Here is a 22,597-nt window from a genome sequence, read left to right as displayed (position 1 = left end):
ATGGAAGTGGCCCAACAGACAGATCAGCTCATAAATCATCGATTTTAGGCCCACTTGATTTCTGGATATGCCTCAATTTCGGTCTCAATGCCTTAAATTAAATGAGAAAAGGGATGGACGAAACAGATTCAACATGACCATCATAGTGGACCCCACCTTGAGGGGTGTGTGCACAGTGCACAAGTGCACTCTCTGTGCACCGTGCAAGCAAAGAAGGTCAAACTTCTTTGACCCAAGCTCTCTCCCGCGTGAGAGAGGAAACTCGCCTCTTACATACATGGTCCCGCTGGGACATGTAATGGGCCACCATGATTGTCCATTCAGACGATCCGAACTGTCCAAAGGCTTCAACGGGTGGGGACGACTGTACCCATGGTGACCTTTTGGTCCCATGCACGTGTACACACGCAGATCAACATCAAACGTAGGATGAACAGTAACGTGATTTGATACAGTGAGCCGCACCAAAACTCTACCAAAACCACTCCTTTCCAATCGAAATTTCGTCAGGAATCTATTGAACGGGGTGGATTTCTCTGAAAACATAACTATGGGGCCCACTGAACATTCCAACACAGGTCAGCCTCCATGGGCCATTGTGCGATCAAGGGAAGGGTCAGATGCAAGATCTGAACTGTCCAAAAGAGAGATGAGGTGGCCATGACCACAATCATGAACTCAGAACCGTGGTCAGGCCATCCATTGTCCCGCAAACATAATCTAAACGCAATGAGTTTGCATTTTTATGTTTTGCAACTGTGTAAAAGCTCCCAGCCACTGGCTTCCAACCTCCCACCGACCTATCCCTGCTGCCTTTATAAACGAAAGAGAGAAAGAGAGAGAAGCAGGGCGTGGAATGAAAGCAAGAGAAGGAGAGAGAGAGAGTGAACAGCTAGTTGGAGTTCTTCTATCCTTTCCCTATTTTTTCTTTGTATATATTCTTTCCTTTGATGTTTTAAGAGCCTTTAGCTTGATCATGTCTGGCTAAACCTCTTAGCTAGGGCTAAGAGGTGAAGCTTGTAGTGTGGGGTCGTTGTTTATGGCTTTGATTCATGTTACGTTGAACTATCCTTGATCTTAATTGGATTATAAGGAATATTCATAGTTTTTAATGGTTTATTGTGACTTAAATTACAATAGATCTGTGATAGCTTTGAGTATATTCTTTTCATTATTATGATTGTAAAGTTAGGAGGCCCTGTTGTTCACCATTGTCTCATGGACATGGTTGGATGATGGAATCTTTCCTAACGTTCATAACTCTTTTAGATTGGTTGTGGATTGGTTAAATTCTATTGTTTACTTTGTCTCATGGGCATAGTTATGTGATGGAATTAATTCTAATTCTCATACCTCTCATCTGTTAAAAACTAGACTGAAGGAAGTTCAAATATGGATTTTAATTAATTATCTTCCAACTGGATGAAGATGGAACTCTAAATCCATTTGTGTTTATGAATCAAGCATAAATCCCCCCGATCCCTACAAGTGGATCCTTAAAAACCCTAGTTTTCACCTTTGAATTTTATAAATTTTAGTTAATTAGTTCACCATTATTCTCTTAATTCTCCTTGATTTAGATTACATCTTCTTCTAGTTCTAGTTCTAATTACTTTCAAATTACGTACAAGGTTCAGTCCCTGTGGATTCGATTTTGGTCTTACCGAGATTATTAGTACATCGCAACCCTATACTTGGGGTAGTGAACAAGTTTTTGGTGCAATTGCGGGGATTGACAGTTACATTTTTCTGAGATTAAGTAATTTTGGAATTAGGTTAAGATTAGGATTTTTCTAGTTTTTAATTCTAGGTTTAGGTTTTCCTATTTGATTTCTAAAAACTAACCTAACTTTCCTTTTTTATAGGACCCTGATATAGGCTTTCTAAACTGGTAATCTCTTTCTAATTTTTCTATTTTTCTATTAGAGTTTTATTTTCTATTTTTAGAAACTTTCTATTTTTAGGATCTCTTTTATATTTAGAAACTAACTTACTTTCTATTTCAAGTTTAAAACTTTCCTAACTTATTTTTAGAAACTTTGTATTTTCTTTTTTTTTTAAGGAATTTTCCCTTTTTAGAAACTAGTTTACTTTCTATGTTTTAGGAACTTTCTAATTTTAGATTTTCTATTTTTAGAAACTGACTTGTTTTATTTTGTTTTGCAGGTTTTTAACTTAGGAACTTCTAATTTGGTAACTTTTTTTCAACCCTCTCTTTTCTTTCTATTTTTAGATTTCTATTCATTTCTTTCTCTTAGGTTTAGTTTAGAATCTGAATTGAGGGCTGCGAGTGTTTTATGCCCAGAGGGAAGGCGTCAAAGGGAAGATGGTGGAGCATTCTGTTGGACAAAAAGCAATCGTGTCACGCCCCAAACCCGGAAATCGGATTCATAGAAATCCCGATTGCCGAATCTGGTGCCGACAGCCTCCGTAGTACCCCATTCTCGGATCCTAGCGTTCACACGCCAGATTCCGATCCTGGGATCCTACAAGGAGGATTTTTTTTTTTGCCAATGTACATTTATCTCGTAATAAGCATAACCACAAGTATACCCAAATCATAAAGGCAACATCATCATCACATATCCACTAATATAATCATTTGAATACAATGCTGAAAGGGAAATACATATATCGAAATCAAAGCTCCAGAATACAACTGCACGCTCCAAGTTCAACGCTGCTGCAACCTAAAAACACCTGCACGCATCTATCGTGCATAAGCTTATAGAAAGCTTAGAGGGTGGTGTAAGTGTGTGCACAAGGTAAGTGCCAAGTATTCGATACAATGTCATTATCATACAAACTGGAAGTACTGGTAATCCATAAACTGTACAATATCGGAATAAGCAAATATACTAGCAAGATCATGAATTATCTGAGTAAACAGAAATACTCACAAGATCATAGATCATACGATAACAGAGTAAGCGGAAATATGAACAAGTCCATGAGCCAATCGATATATACGCAATATATAACAGTTACGCAAACGAGGAGTCATAAAGAGCCAAATATCAAATGTAGAGGATGCAATACAATATACATTTCTGATGAGTAACACAAATAGCATCAGTCGTACCTAGACCATATAACCATATAAATGCAATTGGGTATATAATTCCTTATGTGTTCACAAATACGTCAGCCATATCTAAACCATATAAATGTAGAAACACAGTAACCCAAGATGTCGTATGCCGCGGATGTAATGCAATATGCGGTGCGGATGGAATGACCATAATGGAGTGTGAAGTCGGGATGGTAGTACGTAGTATCGCAGCTATGGGGTCCATCACAAGAGACTTCTATCCAAACCACCCATACCTAAATTTGGATAGTCGACTCAATGTGGTAGACTCGATCTCGTGTTAGTCGCGCGCCCCAACCGAAATCCCGGCCATTGCGAAGGCACACGTATCAACTAGTTGCTTACCACCAACCCGAGTAGATAGTGAATGAATGAATGCATGAATGAGTATGCAACTCCGCTCACTAAATCCACATATCAAGACGGTTCATCTCTGGGATCATCACCGGGTTTAGTACACTCCAAATGGCACCGCCGCTCTCCCACCCGCAGCCCAAGTGAGCATAAGAAACCTCACTATCCGCCTTGCCAATAGTCTCCCAATACCTGCTAAGCACGTCGATAGCGGACCCATTCACGAGCTGGTCAAACTCGGCTAGTATTGCCCCCTACCCTCGGGCGAGTAAGGCCACACCCCTCCCAACCGACCACGACACGGTGGGAGACGCGGCCTCCCGGTATTTGGCACTCGGGCGCTCATGTATCCACTCGGTCTCGACGTTGGGGCGTCTCCGGGCCACGGAGGTTTAGGGATTTTCACCCAGGGACATCTATGGCGCCCGTATGCTAGAACCAAACATTTCGGTGTCCTATCTGGCTATTCACGATATGCTGTGGAGGCTACGACCCTGATGTCGCTAGGGCGTATAGTAATCATAATGCGAGATGCATGAGTCATACAATCCAGTCATGCATCAGTCCTGCACATACCGTGTGCTCATGTGAGATAACCTCCACCTATCAGGGAGTCTCATAACAACATGCTCAATGACATATGCAATGATCAACCACCTCTCATAACAAACATGCAGATGATGCGTATGGGCATGTATCATGATGCTATGCTGTCACATACTCATAACTGGTATCCACAACCAGCATCGATAATCTACCTCGACCATGTGGACACTTAACCAACATTGCCCCCAAGGAATGGCCTCCATAGAGTCAAACATATAATGGGCCCACGGCCTCACACAAGGGCCTAATATACAACACAATGGGTCTTACTCAAAGGCCACATATACACAACAGGTGGACCCTGCTCATGGGTCTAATACATATCACAATGGGCCTTCCCATGGGCCATGAATACATCACAATGGGCCTTGCTCATAGGCCTCAAACACAGGACATGTGGGCCCTACACATGGGTCTTGAATTCATTAAATGGACCATGCATCATAGGCTTAATACATATCACAATGGCCCTCAACTACGGGTCACATATACACAACAGGTCTCGACAATCGGCCATGGCAATCGAATTCGATACTCAGAATCAGCCTCGACAATCGGAACCGGCCAATACAATCGACCTCGACAAATCGACACCGATAATCTACATCGATAATTAGCACCGACAATCAGCTTCGATAATCAACACCGACGACCGGTCACATAGACAAGACTGGGTCCATAGATGAACATCTGATCAATCATAATATAAAGATCAGCCCTCGACCATGGTTATATCAAATCTAGTAGCATGGAGCCATCCGTCCATGGTAAATGGGGCCCACTTATTTGGGTTAACCCACTAAGAGAATGATGAGAATGGGCCTGATAAGGCCTAAGGAAGGGTCACAATGTGGACATCTAACCATCACTGCCCAGCAATGTGGACATTTAACCAACATTGCTCCCAAGGAGTGGTCCACATAGAGTCAAACATAAGATGGGCCCAAATATCCAACAAGTGGGCCTCAAATAGTCATCACAGGTGGGCCTTACACATACAACAGCACGTGGACCTACACATCACGGTGGGTCGATACATTGGGCCGCACGCCACACCAATGGGCCTCAATTCAACAAGTGGGCCGCATCAATGAGCCAGAAATACATCTCAATGGGCCTCATCACAAGAGTAGGAATATTTCACAATGGCCTCACTAAATGGGTCGGAAACACATCTCAATGGGCCACGACGTATGGGCCGAGTATATATCACAATGGGCCACGACCCATGGGCCGCAACCCGTGGGCCTCAAATACAAGTGGGCCACATTAATGGGGCCCATATATAAACCTCAGGTGGGCTCTGCTCATGGGCTTCAAATACATAATATGTGGGCCCTACCCATGGGTCTTATACACATCAAATGGGTCACGCGTCATGGGCCTAATACATGTCACAATAGGCCTTGCATCAATGGGCCGCCCTAATGGGCCTCGTACACATCAAGTGGGTTGTATCAAATAGGCAGCACTAATGGGCCTCGACCCATGGGCCCTGATATATATATCATAATGAGGTGCCTGCCCTGGATGGCGTGGATAAAGATACATCAAAGTGGGCCTGACAAATGGGCCACAACATACATCAAAGTAGGCCTCATAACATGGTCATACATACATCAAATTGGCCACATCAATGGGCCCCATGTATGTTAAATGGGCCACACTCAATATAAGTGGTGATAATGATTTCCACTACTAAAATTTTCAAGGTCCGCCATAACATTTATTTCCCATCTAATCTAATCATAAGGTCTCAAGATTTCAAAGATAGCTGTTCAATCCTCACTGTGCACTATGGTCCACTTGATAAGTAAATCTGACTTATTTTCGTCCCAAACCTAAAAAAAAAGGATCATTTTCCAAAAATGGTTGGACGGTTGGATGAAACACATGCATCATAGTGGGTCCCATAGGGATGGAAGGAATAGATAAGTCACATGTTCCATGATGGAGGTCCACAGTTGTGGACACAACACATACATAAATAAGTCTTAAGTACGACCCACCAAAATGTTTATTTTCCACCCAACCTAGGGCCCAACATACTGTCCATCCAAAATGAGGCCAACATGATGTTTATCTTCCATCCAAACTAGTCATAGGGTCACATGGGCCTAGGGCCCACTGTAATATTTATTTATCATCCAACTTGGGCCACTATAACATCTATTTGCATCCAACCTGTTAATAAGGTCATATAGACCTGGGGCCCACTACAATATTTATTTATTTATTTATTATTATTATTATTATTATTATTTTAACCTGTTGATAGGGTCACACGACATTGGACCCACTACAACATTTACTTGCATCCAATCTGTTGATAAAGTCACATGGGCCAAGGGCCCACCGCAATGTTTACTTGCCATACAACCTCTTTATAAAGTCACGTGGACTAAGCCACTGTAATATTTATTTGTCCACCAAACTTTTGGTACGATTATGTGATCTTGGGGTCCACCATGATGTAGTTCACAAATCCAACCCATTCATTGTGTGTGTCCCACCAATTTAAGGGTTCAAACAGAGTTTCAGGTGGATCCAAGCTGCATGTGGACCCCAACAGTTGATTCCATGTGGCTTGACATACCACCGCATGAAAGATGATGGTGTGGGCCATACGAGAACGTTTTATAACTGATTTTTAGAACCAACGTATCAAATAAAGGGACCTATCAAATGAATGGCGTGGATGTAGAACATACATCATGGTAGGGTCCACCATTGGGGCCAATGGGATCCTCCCTACTTAACGTTGGACGCCCAGAGAGTCTGGACGTCAATGTACATGCATGCATATATATTTATATTTTTTTTTAATCCTAGGTGGGACCCACATTAACCAGATCTACTCCGTCCATTATATCTGTCCCATAAAGTTAGGGGTCCAAACCAAGTTTCAATCACATCCAAAACTCAAGGAGGCCCCACCAGATGATTTTATATTTTTAGGCATGTTATCACATGATTTTAGATGGTATGGCCCACCTGAGTTCCGTATACAGCTAATTTTTGGGATGGACGGCTGGTCCATGGGGACCCATCAAATGCACGGTTTCGATGTTCAAAATGCATCACGTGGGGCCCACGGCTGGAGCCGTGAGGTCCAGGCCGTCCGCCCGCCTATGCAGTCTTCTGACAGCGCTGCCTCTTGGTTCTGTGTTTTTTGTTTGTCTCTAAATCCAATTTTTCTAGGGAATTTCTTAGGTGGGGCCCTCATCAGGAAAATCTATCCTGACCATTGCATCTCACGGCTCAATATTGACCAAACAAGACCAATATTGAGTATTTTTCAGCATGTAGAATCGTTGGGTGAGTTTTCAATGGTAAAAATTTTCATTTCCTACAGTATGGCCCGCTTGATTGTCAGATTAGCCTCATCTTTTGGCTCAACGCCTAAAATGAGATGAGAAGTGAAATGGGCGGCGTGGATTTTATACATACATCAAGGTGGGGCCTGCATGAGCAGCCCACCTCCAAATACTATTCTTCTTCCTCTCCTTTGCTTATTAGTACACCACCATTTCAGTGCACGCACACCACTTTAGCCACTCTCTGTCCAGCGTCCCTTGGACGTTGGACAGCATAGGTATAACACAATCATCATAGTGGGTCCTACGTGTAGGTGGTCCACGTGTCACCAAGGTGGGTCCCACATGAACGTGGCCCACCATATTTAAATCAACTTGATATTTGTGTGTTTCCATCACTATAAAGTAGGGTCCACATGACTTGTACGGTTGGGATAAAACATACATCAAGATGGGATTCATCCAAGTGGGCCACACATCACAAAAAAAATGAGAGGAAAGAAAGGAGCACCCACCTCGAGATCTCTTCTTCCTTCTTCCGCCAATGTATGATAGAGCCCCAAAGAAACAATTTCAATGGTGGAGATGATCATTGGATGGTGGAGATGGGAGATAGGGAGGTGGGCCACACTAGCTCTCTCATGGGAGCCATGGACGTGGGTTGCTCCATGGAGGGATTGCTTGGAATGGAGAGAAGTGAAAGAGAGAAATGATGTAAGGGAGTGATGGGAGAGAGGGATGGTGAGGTAATGGGAATTAATGAGTTTGACTTATGGGGAAAAGGGAAGGTAAGGTGGTATGGTAGGGTGATGTCACCCCTAGGGTGACATCATAGTAATTAATGTTTCTAGGGAAGTACAACAATAGGGATAGGTGGGTCCCACAATCAAGCGATCAACGGCCTAGATAATGCACGGGTCGGATCTTATAATCTGAGCATCGTATTGACGCACAAGACGCATCGTCGGAACCGCGGCGACGGCACGGTCAAAATGACATAGGTCTCATTTTGAGTCGGCTCGGGTTTACAGGATGTGACTCAAGAGCATGCGCCAATGCTATCTATTCGTCCCAGGTTGCCGAAACTCGACTAGAGGGAACCGTAGAAGTTTATGGAATGGTACAGGCTAGGTTACGGGTCTTACAAATCGGGTGCAAGTGGATCTTCAAGAATAAATATGATAGATACAAGGCAAGGTTGGTAGTGAAGGGATATGCTCAGAGGGAAGGCGTCAACTTCACTGAGATATTCACGCTGGTTGTGAAGCAAGTAACTATCAGATTCATGTTGGCTTTAGTTGCCCAATACGATCTCGAGCTGGAACAAATGGATATAAAGACTGCATTCCTGCATAAAGAATTGGAAGAGCAGATCTACATGAAGCAAGCAAAAGGCTTCGAAATAAAAGGGGCAAAGAACAAAGTTTTCAAGTTAAAGATGTCGTCGTACAACCAAAAATAGTCACCTGCACAGTAGTACAAAAAATTTAATTCTTTCATGTTGAGTTAGAAGTTCACCATAAGTAAATATGATTATTGTGTCTATTACAAAATACTGAGTGATAGCAAATTTATCATCCTAGTATTATATGTTGAGGACATGTTAATCGTCAGTCATATCATGTCTGAAATCAATGTACTGAAGACTCAGTTATCATGGACATTCAAGATGAAGATCTGGGGGCTACAAGGAAGGTTCTTGACATGGTATCTCTAAAATCAATGTACTTTGATGTCATCAAGAAAATTAGATAAAATGATTAATTCTTGTTAGTCATATCCAACTTAGTTGTTTGATGTCATCGAGTGGTCTTCGATGCCATCAAGGTGACCCTTTGATGCCAATAAAGGGGACCTTGATGTTATCGAGAAAATCAAATAAAATAATCAATTCTTGCTGGATATAGCTAACTTACCTATCTGATTTCATCGAGGTGATCTTTAATGTCACCGAAAACCCCTCGAGGTCTACTCAATGGGATCAAGCAACGCTAAAAAACTATTGTTTATTAAGTATGTTTTCACAACAGCTTTGCACTTCTTTTAGCCTTACTTATCATGTTCCAATTAAGTTTCTAAGGCTAAGGGATGATCAACAAGGTTTATCTATTAACCTAATATCATCTAGATATTCAAGCATTATTTTGGATTAAAGGTTAGGGTCACCAAGGCACTTTATTTACATGTTCTTTGCTCCTTAATACTCTTGTTCTCCTGTGTCTTCAATTTTTAAAAGTTCAACCGACTACATGACACAAGGACTCACATTGCTGACAAACAAGATGCACAAATCATTGCACTAACAATCTCCCCCTTTGTTTTTTTGTGTTAAAAAAAATTGATAATTTCATTTCACGTATAATGATATGCACTACCCTAGACATATTAGGCTTCCCCCGTGAGAAAAGACCCTGAGGAAGCCTATCATAAAACCTATATTTAATAGCTTATTTATCAGACCTAGCTTAAGAACCCATCGGGGATTTCCTAATGTAAACCAGCCCTACTTTATCTAGCAAAATCAGACCCCGAATCTAAGGGGGGAGGTTAGAAACCTGCCTGATAAGGGAAATGTTTTAAAGCTCACTTCCCAGGCGGACCATTCCATCTGCCGGAGCATTCCCCTCTCTCAGGACATGGCCAAAAGTAACCTGCCCTCTTTGCTTCAGCTTTCCAATCCTGGTTAACTAATACCTCCAGCACCAGGCCGGTTAAGACTTACCGAAAAGCAGGTCCACCATAAACTTAGAGTTAGATTCTACCTCTACCATGGTCAACCTCAGTTTTAGGTGAAGAGTAAGACCATCACAAACTACACGTAGCTCTGCTCTGTTGTTGGACCCCACTCTGTATCCCACCGAGAATGTGAATATGAAATTCCCCTCGTCCCCTCTGCAAATTTTGCCTCCTCTTGATAAACTTGGGTTTCCTCTGGTTGACCTATCTATGTTCAATTTTGCCCAACATATTGGTGGCTTAACCCACTTCACCATCTCGATCTACACCCTCTGAGGAATCTAGGTCGCCACAGAGTCAGCTCGCTGGCCATGGACCAAGGTCTAGGCACCTTTATGCTTATACTCGGCGTGTTTATCCACCACTGCATGCGACCAATTGTAGCTGCAACCGAGATACTTTTTCAATTGAATTTGATCGCATTTCTAGTGTGTCAGATCTCCCCGAGAACCAAGATGGGGACGAACCTACCCGGGATGGTAATACTGCCTCCTGGGGGTGGAGCGCGCCACCACTAACTCAACCTCCCATCCACCATTTGGTCCTGCATGAGAGGAATCCTAAAAATTGTTCCAAAGTGACCCCAAATTTTCTCTGCTAGGTTACCTTGGAGGAAAAGGTGCTTCAATGATTCGACAGAGGGTCGCTAATCCTGGGCACCCTCGTAGCAGACACACCTAAATACCATCATGATCCCTTTAGATTGGACTCTTTCATCCATCGAAATTTTGTTTCACTCTCATTAGCGCTACCCATGGGCTTACTTCATCACTGAACTTTGCAACCCAAGCCATTTTATATTATAGGGCCTTCATTACCTCTTTCAAATTTCTAATCCCCAACCCACCTTCACTTCTCAGCTTTGAGATTTTCTTCCAACAGATCTAATAAAGCTTCCTTTTGCCTTCTCCCCACCCCCAAAAGAAGTTAAAAATCTCTTTTCCAATGCCACTAGAACTCGAATAGGGATGTGTGAGGACACCATGACATGAATTGAGATGCTTCCCAAGATGCGCCGAATTAACATAGCCCTTCCTGCTTGCGACAGATATCTCGCATTCCAACTGTTGATCCATTTCTCTATCTTGTCGAGCTGAAATTGGTAATCCAATTGTTTCACTCTTTCCCTTACAATCAAAACCCCCAAGTAGTAAGCCCCTGATCTGGACCTCATGATCCCCAAAAGGCATTATATACTTCTGACCCTACTTGTTGGCAACTTGTCGGAGCAGAGGAAGGAGCTCTTATTTTAATTAACCTTCTGCCCAATTGCTGCTTGGAAGGAATCCAGGAAGTCTATCACTACCTGTAGAGACGCTCGTCCCCCGTTCAGAAACAAGAGGGTCTCGTCAGCGTAAAGAAGATGGGTGATCATCAGGCATCCTTGTTGGATTTTGCAGCGCTGATAATCCCTTACTAAAGGCTTCCGCTACCAGAATGAATAAATCGGGAGAAAGCGGGTCGCCCTGAGGAAGTCTTCTCGAGGACTTGAAGTAGCCTGCTGCTTCTTCGTTAATGAGCACAAAAACCCAGTAATTACCCCAGTAATTTTCCATCCAGCTTATCCATCTATCGCTAAACTCGATACTCCTCAAGACCTGCTTAAGGAATCCTGATTCTACCCAATCATAGGCTTTTTCCATGTTTAGCTTGAATACTATATTACCCCCCACGAACCTTTCTATTAATTTCCCTGACCATCTCTTGTGCAAGAGCAATATTTTTCGCTATAGAGCGGCCCTGGATGATGGCTCCTTACTCAAGAGATCTAAGCTTCAGCAGCAGTTTGCCTAATCTGGATGCTAAGATCTTCGAGAAGACTTCATAAATACAATTGCAGAGGCTAATTGGGTGAAAGTCAGAAAACCTGGCTGCGGCTGAGGATTTTGGGGCTAAGTAGATAAGGGATGATGTGAATGCTCTTGGGAGGATTCCCCCTTCAAATAGGAACACCGCCGCCTTATGCAGATCATGTTCCACAATGTGCTGGCAACTTGCAAAAAATGCCACTGAAAAATCGTCCAGACCTGGCGCACCCCATCCTTTGGAATAGCACAGACAGCCTGGTGGACCTCAAGGATGGAGGGGGGCTGCTAAACTCTCATTGTCCTAAGTTGTGAGAATATGAGGAATAGAAAGAGTGAGATCTGCCACTTAGATGATGTCTTCCGACTTGAATGGAGCTTCGAAGAATTTTACCGATTCTGCTTTGATGGTATCTTGGTTTGTTGCCATATGACCCGCCTCTACTTCTATCGAACTGATTTTGGTTTTCCCAAGCCTTTCATTTGCCGAGGAGTGGAAGAACTTTTTGTTTTTGCCCCCCTCTTCCAGCCAGGTATTCTTGGCCTTCTGCTTCCAATAGACCTCTTCCATGAGCTCCATACGGGCTAGCTGTTAACTGGTTATGGAGAACTCCCGATGCAAGTCCTCGCCTTCTAAGTTCTACATTCGATTCTCAATATGATCCAAAGATTCTGCTACCAGTTTAACTTATTGAAACACATTACTAAACACATCCTTATTCCAAACTTTTAGAGCATGTTTAACTTTTCTTTAGTTTCAGTTGGATGTTAAGCATGGGCTGCATCGAGAGCTCTCCCTCCCAAGCATCTTTTACCTCCTGAAGGAACGAGTCATGCAGCGTCCATATCCTTTGGGACCTAAATGGCTTGTCCGAAGTGGAAGACTGACCAGCAATAATAGAGAGTGGTCGGAGCTAACTTGGGGTAAGTACTCCACCCTGAAGCATGGGAAAAGTTTGGCTTAATCTGCATTGAATACCACCCTATCCAGTCTGGCCCAACAACGCGCGTTGCCCACCTGGTTATTACTCCAGGTAAATTTATTCCTCGAGAAACCTACGTCTAGGAGACCCGAGTTGTTAATTGTTTCAAATTTTACAGAGCTAGCAATATTGGGATTCCTATTGGTCATTCTTTCTGAAGCTTCTGCCACTGCGTTGAAATCACCGCACACTGCCCATGGACCTTACGAGCTTCTGCTGATTGTTGTTATTTCTTTCCACAACGACCTCCTTAGGATTCTTCCATATCGAACATACACTATATATAGTAGGATTGGATCCCAAAGGTTCTACATATAAATTTTCAGAGATAGCATTTAGTTAGTCATAGAAAGGACGGAGATATTGAGGGTTCCCTCCCACCCCCACATACATAATTCGGTTCTAGAATGACCATACCTATGATTGGTCATTCTCACTTTTAATTTGTACATCCTTTGAATAACCATACTTAACATGCTCCATGTTTTTAATGATAATATGCAACCTTTAACCCATGTTAGTATGTGCCTTGTAATTGGTAAATTTATGACTTCTAGAGTAGTTTCATGCTATGTTTTCATTGGTATATTTATTGGAACTAACTTTTTGTCAAATACTGATAAAAATGGGGAGAAAGATCAAGTTCCAACAAAATAATAAATTCTGTTATGCAGGGTTTATTTGTTGTTGTAGGAATTGTGAAGTAAGGGAAGTAATTATGGGAGAGTATTGTAAGTGTTACATGTTTTAGTGTATCGAGTTGTAAATCATTTATATTGACATGTAATATTTTGTGTTGTTTTGGCATGTCATTGATATGGACCAGACATGGTCTATGTTAGGTTTGTTCATGTAATTAACAAAGGGGAGATTGAAACAAGATCATCGTCAACACCAATATCCCATAAAGAGGGAAACGGTAAGGAGGGAAATGCCTACATCGACATGAGGCGGAGATAAGGCCCCATCCAGGGGAGGCGTATCCCAGAAAATAGAATGGGAGAGGTGGGAAAGGAGAGAGAGATCATCGATGAGATCAAGAACTACACGGGCACTGGAAAGTGGAACTAAGGAAGTAGGTTTAAGTCTCTTTGTTGGAAACCTCCCCTTCGACTGCATGTAAGAGGATCTAATAAAAATCTTCTAGAGATATGGGAAAGTTATCAATACATTCATCCTGCTCTTCCCGGACTCCAAGCTCCCCAGAAGTTATACGTTTGTCAAATTCCTGTATGAGAACGAAGGGAGAGCGGCCATGGGCATACTAGATGAACAAAGAATAGATGGCAGAGTTGTTACGGTAAGAGAGGCGAAACCTAAGTCATACATTCAATGCAAAACGATCCAATCTCGAGCCCCATCACCCCTAACAGACTCGATCACAGCCCAGATCCTTTGTAAGGGTGGTCTAAAATGAGGGACTGGGTCAGCTACATCAAAATAGAGAATGACTATCAAAGGGGCTTAAGGAAGGAATCACCACTGTTGCAGATCCGGAGGTGGTTGCCAACAGACTTAAGTAATTGTATCTAAGATTGGTGGGTGTAGCTTCAGATAGATCAATCTCGATTTTGCGTCCGGTATCTGCTATCAGGGCATCCAGCTTCGCGGCATCGGCTATAAATGTGGTGAGACTCTCCCCAGTTCACTTCCTAATAGTCCTTAAGACAAAGAAGGATCTCAAGGATTTCAAGGAAGATTCCTCCTTACATCTACTAATGGAGCTCGAGGCAGTGTACCCGTGGTCCTCAAGTGCAATTGAAGGAGGAGGGCACTTGGATTCGCCTGTTTGGAATCCCGGCCCATGCCTAGCCAGAGGCGGTTATCCTGGATTTGGGTGATTACTTCGGTAAGGTGGTTTAGATAGATACGAGTAGCAGGTATGGTTTATTCCAAGTGTATGCCAAGATCAAGATCAAACTCCACCCGGGGTGAATATGAAGAAGGTCCTGAAACTAGTAGTCGATGATAAGGTCTTCCCAGTTTATGCTGAGATAGAAGCATCCTCATCGGAAGGGGCATTCGATCATGACCACAAGCTCAAGGGTAGGCTAGATGAAGCCTCGGAGAGCACGAGGGAATGGGTTGACAGGAGGTTTAACCCACACTCAGAATAGAGGATGGACTGCCCTCCACCCGTTTGTCATAATGCCGCTGTGGAAAAGATAGACAGCACTCCAAATGTTCGAGAAAATGTTGAGGCCATTATACTTAACAATATCTCTTCACGAACTATCAGAAGGAGGCCAAATGGCTGCAGATCAGAGATGAGCCTTATAGAAAATCCATGTAATCTCTTGCAACTAAGAGTGGAGATGCGAGGGAGAGAGATAAAAGAAGGCAGTCACACCGGGACCAACTGTATAGCCCCGGCAACCTCAGGACCACTACATTAAGGGAAAACACTGATCACCCCACTTCAGAGTCTGAAATCAAGCCTCCACATCCCTCAGAACATAGAAGAGATCCCCATTATAAGAGTTTAGGGGCTCAAGCCCCTGTGGAACAACATCAAATTCAGGAGACAACCACTCAAGTGTCGCTAGTAGAACGTAAACCCCCGGAAGTGGTCAAAGGCTAGAACATTCAAGGCAGGTCCAGATCAGTTGGGTGCTCTCCTCTAAGGCCACAAGACAATAGCATGGGCAGAGAGGTGGCCCCCAACTGGAACACAACAATTGTTCCAATCTCAGGGGGGGAAGAGGACCCTCCCCTCAACCCAAGAGATTGAGAGAAGGGCTATCAGCAACAAGTTAGAGATAGCAGTCGACCTGTCCCCATATTTTTTTCAAGATTCAACAAATAAGGGGCCAAAAGAAGCACAACAATCAATAGCTTCTGAGAATCAGGAGGAAATGAGTAGAAACATCGCATCATCCAAAGATAAAGAGCTTTTGGAGATAACAAGCAGCAACCAAGGCTTACAACCAGCGGATCAACTCGGGATGAGTAGCCCGCCCCATTAAAATCCAGGAAAGAGGGAAGAAGCGCAACTTCAGAAAGGTTATAGAGAAAACAGAAGAGGAAAGAAGCACGACTTCTGCATATAAATCTTTTGAGGGTTTAGAATGCATCGCACACCTAAAGTTATACATGTGATATCATCAAACAAAATAATTGTAACATCTCCAATCCCCATAATTTTTCATGTGCTATCATCACCCTATAAATTGTGTCACCATTATATAACTGATATATATAAAAATAATTTTTGTGTGGTGTTATATGGAATGAAGCGCTTGAATCCAAGATTCATTGATGGGTCAGTTTCTCTTGTGGATCCACAAACGACAACACTTCCCCATCATTAAATTAATCATATTTCTTAACTAAGTTTACTTGAAAAACTTTTAAATTTGATGCTTAATCAAATGAATTAGGATTAAAAATTTTCTAAATTTATAATTTTTCCTTATTCGTTCTTTCTACAAATCCAATACTTTAATGTTTTGTATTCTTTCGGCTCATATCTCGTCTGATCTCTCCCACTAGTACTCTCTCATTAGTTTTTCTTTGACCAACCTAGTATAGTCAAAAGATCTCTCATGTGTTTTTCTGAGGAACTCCCCAATAAGCAACATAAACATGAACAACTCCACATTGAGATATAGACCATTATTGATATTCATAATTAAACCATCTCATTTCATCAATCTTCGTATTAGTTGTTGTCAATATACTAATTAGGTCATTAAACACATTCAAGTGTTTTTGCAAAGAGGACACTCAGGGTCTTTGTTAAGACTGGAAAAAAAAAAAAAAAAATACTTAATGCAGAATATGGAAAGTTCTTAGCGTTAAGTGTTGTTTGTTAATTGTTTGTTAACGCCGAACATTGAAAGCGCTTTGTAATTTTTGCCGAATTTTTTCTGTGACCAAGGTCTAGCTTAACGTTGAATATAGAATGTGCTCTGCGAATTATTCTAAAACAATACTTTTTGCTTCCAAAATTGCCACTATGCACATTGCCATGGAGATTTTCTCTCTCCCTAGCACACTGCCCAACTTTTAACGTGTGAAACTTCTCTAGCCGCACCATAATTGGTATTCGATCAACACCACCCATGAACATCTCCTGACCATTCTAGATCATAAGCCTAAAAAATGAGGCACATCCAAAGCTCAAGTGGACCACACCATATAAAGCAATTGGAATTGAACAATTACCAGTGAAACCTTCTCAGGGTCCACTAACATCTTCATAAGGTTACAAGAATCATGGAGGGAAAACACAAATATCAGCTTGATTAGAGCCTTCCATGGCCCCAAAAAGTTTTCAACGGTAGGGGCTCAATTCTCATTGTTTCTTATAGGGTGGCCCACTTGAGCCTTAGATTTTCCTTGCATTTAATCTTATGGCCTAAAATGGTATGAAAAAATGGATGGACAGTGTGGATAAAATATATACATCACGGTAGGCCCCACAGAACCCCTAACACGATCGTCCATCTCGGTAGCTCCTAGTGGGGTAGTACCCAATCCCCGCTGGAATATTGCTTGGTGTGTTGCACACCACCGACCTACTAGGTGTGTTGACGTTATCCAATTCTGTGGGCCCCACCATGATATATGTATTATTTCCTTACTTTCAACCCATTTTACAGGATATTTTAAGGCATGGGCTCAAAAATGAGGCAGATCTAAAGTTCAAATGGACCACACCACATAAAGCAAGGGAGATTAAACGTCTACCATCGAAAAATTCTTTGGGGCACGGAAGCTTTGAATCAATATGATATTTGTTTTTTTTCCCTTCACTCGTGTCCCCACTGCTTTCTATTTTGTGGTCTACTCAAGCTTTGGATCTGGCTCATTTTTTAGCTCATGAACTAAAGTGATGTAGCCAAATGGCTGTACGGTGTGGATACAACACATATATATCATGATGGGCCCACAGAACTTGATGGTGTCGAAACACCACCGAGCACACACGCAATCCATTTCCTGGATTTGCCACACGAAATTGTTGGATCCCGGATTTAACTCGGATTGCCTACCAACACTGCCACGAGCGCGATGGCTACCAGACTATGCTCTGTGGGCCTACCATGATATATGTGTTTTATCTACATTGTCCAACTATTTTTATTTATCATTTTATGGTACGAGCCCAATAATGAGACATATCCAAGTCTCAAGTGGACCACACCACAAGAAAACAGTGGTAATTGAATACCTACCATTAAAAACTTCATAAGTCTCACTATAATGTTTATTTACCATCCAACCTGTTGATTAGGTCACATAGACCAGGACGGATGGAAAACACAAATATCAGCTTCATCTAAAACTTTTGAAGTCCCCAAGAAGCTTTTAATGGTGGGCATTTAACCACCATCGTTTTCTTGTGGTGTGGTCCACATGAGATTTGGATCTTCCTTATTTTTGGGATCATTCCCTGAAATGATTTGGAAAAATGGATATACTACATTGATAAAACACGTACATCATGGGGGGACCACATAGCACCATCTAGTAGCTATGGGCCTTTTTTTCACACACCCGCTCACACCCCCACGCACACCCACTTTGACATCCCCAGCAGGTAATCTGCGTCCTTCGATCCACCGAGGTGGGTGAGACCCCTGATTGTAGGGCCCACCATGATGTATGCGACTACATCTATGCTGCCCATCCCTGTTCAAAGCTCATTTTAAGGCATGATTCAAAAATTCAAGCAGATCCAAATTAATGGATCATGGCATAGAATACAGTAGTAATTGACTATTAAAAATTTCTTGTGGGCCACACAGATTTGGATCAAGAGATATTTGTGTGATCCCTTCATCCAAGTGTTTATGACCTATCAACAGGTTGGATGACAAATAAACATTCCAATGGCATCTATGAAGTTTTTAGTGGTAGGAATTCAATCATGATCATTTCTTGTGGAGACGGGCAAATGTGACAAATTAACATATTTCGGACATTTCAAATGTTTGTTAACAAATAAGCCATTTCAGATTCAATACTTAATTTTCAGACTTTAGATTCAGGTTTTATATCCCGGCTTTAGAGTTCAGATTTAACAAACAAGCCCTTTACCATCAAGTAACAACTATAGTTGGAGGAAAAGTTTTATTTAATATTGATTTGTTTTCATATGAGTTTCACAATTTGTCCCACAAATCTTTAGCAATAATTTGATCAAATACATTGAACAAAACCAAATAATGTAGTCTAAGAAAGGAAAAAAAAAATCCATCATAACTATTTTATTTTTTTTTCCAACGCCTCATCTTCCGTATCCATGGATTTCTACTCTTTTCTATTTCCTTATTTCTTCTAAAAATGATTTTGAAGATTGTCTAATGCTTACTTTCAAACTCTTCATGTACGCAATAGTGATATTCTTTATTTTTTTCTTTTCCCTCTCTTGCATCCGCACAACCTTCTTCTTACCGAACATTGCCTTTATCTTCAGTTGCCACGATGAGCAGTTGGATTTATCGAACTTCAATACCTCGAATTTGATAAAACTCAATTTGATCATCTAAAACACAATTACAATATGAACATCAATGCTGATCAAGGCTTCTCAACCATTAACTCTAATATCAATTATTACAAAAGCACTTACACACATCAATGCAAGTAATACAAAACTGCAAAAGAAAAATATCCAAAACAAGAACCAAAAGCTGAAAAGGATATAAAAGGCATAGAGAAATTACATAGTTCAACAATATACTCACGTAAACGGAACTTTCCTCTTTACTAAAAGAAGATAAATAAATAATACAAAATTTACGTCTCTCTTATTTTTCTACTTATAAGAACTCTTGTATTAATGTCAAGGTTTACCTTAAAGAATACAATTCTCTATTCATGCTCTTTTTATGAAAACAACACCGGACGTAAAACCTAATGAAATTAGGTTCACATGATCATACATCTATATGTATGTCGGTAAGGGAAGCGGATTGCGTACTGAGTAACTCAGTACCCTTAGCGTACTGAGTAAACTGTGTAGGGTCCAGTATTATTTATTTATTTTATCCACTCCGTTAATCCATATTAACAGATAATTTTAGGATTAGAGCCAAAAAATGAAGCAAATTAAAGTCTCGACTGGACCACACTACAGTAAACAGTTTGATTGAACCTTTACCATTGAAAATTTTTTGGAGGCCAAAGAAGTTTTGGATCAAGATGATGTTTGTGGTTTCTCTTCATCCATGTCTTTGTGATCTTTTGAACAGGTTAGATGACAAATAAAAATTAATTTGGACCCTCGGAAGATTTCAACGGTGGAAATCATGATTCCACACTGTTTCCTGTGTAATGGTCCACTTGAGCTTTGGATTCACTTCAATTTTGGTATCAACCCCTAAAATTATCAGTAAAAATGGATGGATGGTGTGGATAAACCACATACATTAACAGTGGGCCCAACTGAGTTTACTCATTACGATATAGAGGAGAGACATCTCCTGTTGGGAGACGTTTCTTCAACCGCCTTCAAACTGGAGACGTCATTGCTTCCGCCGCCTTAACAGATATTGGTTTGATCAGGTTCATGTTCCAATGATCTAAACTGCTTATATGATTCAACGTTAACAAATACAAGTTTGAACCGTCTTCTAAGCCGTTGTTTTGTGGGCCATTTAGGATCTCCAAGTCCTGGAAACATCGATGGCGGCCATCATCATCATCTGTGCATCTCTCGAGGTATCAGCGGTTTGGATCGCCAGACGTGATCCATCTTCATGATAAAATCAAACATTTATCTCTCCTTAGATCTGATGCAATGATTTCAAATACAAGCAAAATCATGCCTGTATTATCCGATCGAGTATTCACATGATCCTCGATCCCAAGATATCCATCGGATAAGGTTTCTGTTTATGCTAGAGGAGCCATGTCCTCGTGATCTGGACCACTCGTCTTAGGCGGACTATTGGAACCCAAGTCCATGAGTCCACCATGTGTAAAATCCAGTCCGTCTATCAAGTTTTATTTTCCATGGTACGCCCTAAGGTAAAAAATTTCAGTCAAATCCACAACTAAAATGGGCCACACCACATGGAGTAATAAGGATAAGTTGTCAACCATAGATTTGTGTGTGGGGCATATATCTCGTCAAATCAGTTACTCAGGTGCAGTTCATCAAGATGAAGAGAAGATATACACATCAGCCTTACAGAAAACTAAGGCTATGTGAATTTAGCGGTTTTGAGAGTAATTTTTCATTATTGCCATTGTTGTGTCCCATATAAATTTTTTAATAAACTTATATTTTCTGTATGTACGTTTGAAATGATATTTCTCACCTGATGAACGGAGTGGATTTTACATATACGATACGGTGGACCCTGGAGAGCCTGGGCTGATTCATCAGTTGAATGTTTACTCTCACTGTATTTCTCTTCTCAACCGTTCATTATTCAAGTCACAAATTAAATGGTTAAGATCAGCCCAACATACCCAAATGATCTGGATCACTGAAAGTGGGCCCTACTTGTAAAAACTGCAAAAAAAAATTAAAAAAAAAAGTAAATCCTTGGGCCGAGGACCATATAATTCCCCATATCTTGAATCAGACCGTATTTCGGTGCGGCAAGAAACCTCCGGAAAACGACCTTTTTATTTTTATTTTTATTTTTACAGTGGTTTCTTTTAAGCTCTCACAGCACCTCCAGCGCCCAGCGGCTTGTATGTTAATATATCAGAAATGTTCAAATACAACTGTTGTACGTGAACTTTCCAGTACAATATTCCCCACCAACGTGTCGATTTTGTAGAACATCCGAACCGTGAAAAAGGTGGGACATAGCATACGGATTTACTGGGACGAAAATCAGGATGGTCCACTCATAAAGCAGGCCACACCATCTAAATCAATGGACAAACGATGGTTTGACTCCATGTATGGGTACATTTCATTTAGTGGCACCAGAGATATCTGTGGTAGCTGGAGTTGTGGAGAGCACTGTTCTGTATATGTTTTATATTCAAGCCGTCCACCTGTTTCGCCATCTCTTTTTAGTACATGAGTCAAAAATTGAAGTAGTCCAAAGATCAAATGGAGCAAACCAAAGTGCCACCCACCGTTGAAACCTTCCCAGGGCCCACCATGATGTTTTATTGCCAGGGAAACGGCCTAACCCAAAACTTTTGTAGTCAGTCCAGGAAGTTTTTAATGGCCGTTGTGGTTTTGGTCCACTTGAGCTTTGGATCTGTTTCATTTTTTGGCTCATGTCCTAAAACCAGCTGGTAAAATGGATAGACGATGGTGACATATAACAGTGGGATATCCAGGGAGAGTACGGGATTGCGTTCAGCAAAAGTTATTAAATTGTAGCTACTCAACCATTGGACCTGTAATATGCATGTCATGGAGATCGTTCAAATTGAGGGCCCCATTGGGGAACCGAGGATCAATCTGATCAGAACATCCTAGCCGTCCGATTGGCAGCTACAGAACGGATGGTTGAAGGAAAATAGCCCAGGCAAAATTAGGTGATTATCGGCCACGTTCCATCTTGTGTGCGGCCCACGATTTGGTCGATCATGTCCATGTGTGATGGATGGCTGCTACCAACGAATGGAAACCTTCTTGCGCGAGTCGCTTGCCGCGCGTATATCATATGTCTCTACTCTCTAATTGAAGCCCATACTCCTCCATGTTGATTATCTCGACTGTCCATCTTGTGGGTACCGCCAGTAGATGAACCACGGTCATAATATCAAGATGGCCGCACA

At 41.7% G+C, this 22,597-nt stretch overlaps 1 pseudogene; it reads left to right on the top strand.

The window, feature by feature from the left end:
* The window catches only part of LOC131249724 (uncharacterized), a 90,524-nt pseudogene extending 75,791 nt beyond the window's left edge, over positions 1-14,733 (top strand).
* The last annotated feature ends 7,864 nt before the right edge of the window (positions 14,734-22,597 follow it).

The sequence above is a fragment of the Magnolia sinica genome, chromosome 6, assembly GCF_029962835.1.
Source record: "Magnolia sinica isolate HGM2019 chromosome 6, MsV1, whole genome shotgun sequence".
Classification (NCBI taxonomy): domain Eukaryota; kingdom Viridiplantae; phylum Streptophyta; class Magnoliopsida; order Magnoliales; family Magnoliaceae; genus Magnolia; species Magnolia sinica.
The sequence above is the reverse complement of the archived record's forward strand: the minus strand, read 5'-3'. Positions and strand labels throughout refer to the sequence as shown.